Below are 4328 nucleotides of genomic sequence, written 5' to 3'. Positions count from 1 at the left end.
GACCGCGGCCTCAGCTGCCTTAGGGTGACGCTCCAGCCTGGACGTTTGCTTGGACTGAGCTCGCCAGGCTGGTCCCTTGCTGTCGAGAGAGCGGGTGCCGTGTAGACCCAGGGCTCAGGGGCCCTGGTTGGGGCCGCCTCGCTGTGGGCAGAGGCCCCTTGGGCGGCAGCTGCGGTGGCATTGCTTCCCGCCTGGGCAGGGTGTGTGCGTGGGCGGGAAGTGGTGGCCTGCGGGGCCCAGCAGGGGGTGCCCCCCCTTCCCACCCGCCTGCCCGCCCTGCCCTGGGGCCCCTGGCAGGCGCCCTGAGGCCCCCTCCCCAGCCCACAGAAGGAGGCAGTTGGCTCTGTCTGTCACTGAAGCCGCGGGGCCCATGTGGATCCTGTTTCCCGAGGCCTGGAGAGCTGGCTGCAGGGTGGCCGCCGGTCAGCGTGCCTGTGGAGGCTGGCCCAGCCGCCTGCCCTCAGCCCCCGTCTCTGCAGAACTGTCTGGATGGTTTAGGGGGCGGGAATCCGGTGTGGGGCGGACCCCTTGTTTGGGACCTAGCTCTGCCTTTCTGGCTGGGGGGCCTCGTGCCCCTTCACCTCTGAGCTCCACCTGGAAAGCAGAGCTCACGTGACCCCCAGCACTGTGCCGGATGGTGCGGGGGGATTTGGGGCTGGAGTGAAACACCAGGGCACCCCCAGGGCCTTGGAAGCCCCCTCCTCGGGGGTACAAGAAAGTGAGCCCGCACCATCCCTTCAGGAGGCTGATTCGAAGGCCACTTTGTTGCTGGTGGGGATGGCGCATCCCAGCTGAGGCCAAGGCAGAAGCGGGCCCCGCCCCGCCCCCTCCCGGCCCCCCCTGCTGAGATGGGGTCTCGCTGGCTGGCCGCCCTTAGTGGCACTGAGGCTCCTGTCCTCCCAGGACGTGCGGCAGGATTCCCTCCCCGCACACCCTCCAGTCCGCACCCTCCTCCCAGCCCTGCTCAGTGCTCCAGGCTCCTGCAGAGCTGGGACATTCCTGCCCCTTCTTGTCGCTCCGCCAGGCCCAAGTAAGGGCTCCACGCTGGGCTGGGCCAGCCCGGAAGTGCCCCCTTGGTCCTGCCCCTGGTCGCTTTCCGGCCTCATCCTTTGCCCCGTGGCTGGCAGCACCGGTGAGTGAGTGTACCTGCTCCTCCATCCACCGTCTGAAGGACAGTGTCCCCCTGCCACCTCTCAGGGTCCAGCTGTCCAGGAATACCCAGCTCTGCCTGTGGTCGTGCCCGAGGCATAGCTTTGTGGCAGGAGGGCTGGTGTGGCTGCCGCTGAATTTTCTGGGTGTTTCTAAAGCCGCGAGTAGCCAGAGGTCCCCACCAGCTCCCCCGTTTGTCCCAGTGCACCCCGCCGAGCTGAGCGAGCCTGCAGGGGCCTGGATTTCCGTGTGGTCAGGATTCCCGTTCCCCTGGGAGGGAGCAGGGAGACGGCCCCCCGGGCCAGCCCCATCTCCACGATGGGAGACTCCACCACTCCACCTGTCCGTTTGCGTGGGGAGGCTGGGCCAGGTGTTCTGGGCAGCTTCCCTGTGGGCTGGCTGCTCCCGCCCTAGCAGTCCCCACAGGGCCCCTGGAGGGTGGGGTGGCCGCCTGTACACTCCGCCCTCCCCCGGTGGCTGCCCACTGCGGACATCTCTGCCTGGTGCTCGGGGTCCTTCAGGATCTCGCCAGAACCCCAGGTCTGGGGTTTCGCCTGACGTCCGAGGGCTTTGTGGTTTGTCTGACTTTCTGCCCTGCGTGGTTTCGGATCCTCTCGGGTCAGAGGCCGGTTGTCTTTGACTTTTACCCAGATTCACATGGGCTGCTTCCCCGTCCTTGGCGGATCCCCGGGAAGTGGGGGACGGTTCTCTGGCCTCAGCGCCACCCCCCTCCCCCACACACACTCACACTGGCCCCGTCCCTGCCCTGCAGTGCCCAGGGCAGAGTGAGCGCTGTCCCTGGGGGAGTCCGGACACCGTGGCCGTGGTCGTGACCAGGAGGGTTGGCTGCACAAGGACAGTGTCGTCTGTGCAGTAAATAGCTTTCTGGAGTGAAGTGGCTGCCGGGCGTGCGGTGAGCCTTGGCCACGACCGCGGCCCAGACCGAAGCTGCTCCTGCCGGGCGTTGCTTCTGTGTTGCGGCTGACCCCTTCCGGCCCGCATTCTAGAAGACGGCGTCCAGCCCACCCAGCTCTCAGTGGGCCTGAGGTTCTGGCGCTGGGGAGTGCGAGCTGCACGTTTACCCCAGAAGACAGCCCCATTCCCCCAGTGGCAGGCTGGGGAGCAGGGCAGATGTGCAGCTGGAGAGAGCATATGTCTGCTGTCGCATCTGAGGGTGCTGGACCCACCCTGCCAGGCGAGGGGGGAGTGGGGAGCAAGGTCACGTCCCCCGGGTCTCACAGTTGCTGTGGGAGTAGGGACGCGGGGCCTTGAGCACATGAGGAAAACTGACTCGTCACCCTCTTCCTTTTAGGGGGTGGCAGCTTTCAAATGCAGGCGGAGGCAGAGGGACGGTCCCCACGGCTCAGTGGCCCCTTGCACTGTCTCCTGCAGACCCCCACTCATTTCCAGTCCCCACCCCATTATTGAGAAGCAAACTCCAGACATGTCCCGTTCACGTGACCTTCAGTACCCCTCTCTAATAGGTAAGGGCTTTTAGAAGTTAAAATCACAACACCGCCATTACCCCCAAACCATTAGCACTGAGTCCAGAAGGTTCTTAGATGGCTGGCATTGAGGGACGTGCCGGCCCCTCCACGGGCTTTCTGCAGGCGTCTCACAGACTGGCTCAGGGCTCAGCACTGGCGTCCGGACCCCACCGCCCACAGTCCTGTGAGGGGGAAGTTATGGCACCTGTCTGTGACCACGGGGCGGGTTGGGAGCCCTTGATGGGTGACAGCCAAGTTGGCAGCGAGGGAGCGGGCGTGCAGACCCCAGGGCTCTCCTTGGGGTCCTTCTGTGTGGCCCTCCCTGCAGGGCACTGCCTGGTGTCCTTGCCAGCAGGTGGCAGGTGGGCCGTGTTTTTTAGCTGCCTGTGTCCTTTTGCCCGTGGTCACCTCCAGTGCTAGGACTAGGTTGGGGAGGCACAAGGCCCTGGGCTTAAGTCCCTGAATCTCCATGTGGTAGACCCAGGAAGCAGCCCCAGGATGGAGGGGCCTCAGCTTTGTCATCTGTGCAGTGGGCACGGTCACTGCCCTCATGGGGTCACGTGGGTGTCTCAGCCTCCGCAGAGAGAAAGGGCTCGTGGCCACGGCCGACCACCCGCATAGGGCTAGGTGTCTTCACTGTCTGCTGCTGCCCGGCCTCACCCAGGAGGGCGCTGGGGCACGAGTGTCACACTGCTGGGGCAGGGCGTGCAGGCGGGACCTGGCCGATGGTGTCAGCACGACCCTTGGGGATGTCACTGAGAGAGGCCACTCCTGAGAGTGCTGGGGGACAGGCAGCTGCCCCATGGGACAGGCAGGAATCAGCCCGGGCGATTCCACGTCCCTTTGTACCTTTGTCTGTGACTGATTTTCAGTTCAGGCCTGAACTCCATGGGAAAGTCAGCTAGTGGCCTAAATTTTAATTTTTTCTGGAAGCAGCATTGCCTTCTTGGTCTCGGGGTGTGGCCACGATCCCCCTCCCAGACAAGGGCGGCTGAGGGCGCAGCGCAGCTGCTGTGTGTGTTGGCCAGCCCGACAGTGGGGGGCCATAGGTGGGGTGCCTGTGCTCGCTGATGTCGCTGCTCTGTGTGCTTTGCCCTGATAGGTGGACTCTGTTGGGATTTCTCGGGCAGTTGGGTGACGCACTGGTGGCCGCCTGGACCCCAGGGGCTGGCAGCTCTGCTGAGGCTGAGTCCCAGACTTGGGGGTGTTGACAGCCCTGATATTTCTTAGGGAACATGCCCTCAAATTCCCCTCTCAGGAACACTCTGGGCTGCTTGCTCGGCCTCTCCCCAGGCCCCAGGGCAGTGTCCCCAGACCTTGGAGGAGGAGACCCTTGACTATTGATTGACCCAGGGCAGCTGTGGGAGCCCCTGGCTCTGTGCCCCACTGTGCTTTCTTGGTTGGTGTTTGAGCAAAATAGAAATTTCTTTACATTGTTTCCCTTTGCAAAAGTAACATTTTCTAAAAAATAAAACAAAACACCAGTGTTCAGGAATGACGCAGCCAGAGAAGGCAGCGCGCGGGGGCTGTGGACCGGACGCGGGGTCTGCAGGCCTGCCATCTGTCTGCACGCAGTGGCCCTTTGTCGTGGCCCCGTCTGCGACGTAGCTGTCTGGCTGGAGAAGCGTCCAGGGGCCAGACCAGGCTTTTGCTGTGTCCGCCTACCCTGGACTTGCGCCCACCTTCACGTCG

Source organism: Pteropus vampyrus, unplaced genomic scaffold, assembly GCF_000151845.1.
Source record: "Pteropus vampyrus isolate Shadow unplaced genomic scaffold, Pvam_2.0 Scaffold289, whole genome shotgun sequence".
NCBI classification, from domain to species: Eukaryota; Metazoa; Chordata; class Mammalia; order Chiroptera; family Pteropodidae; genus Pteropus; species Pteropus vampyrus.
This window is presented reverse-complemented; position numbering follows the sequence as displayed.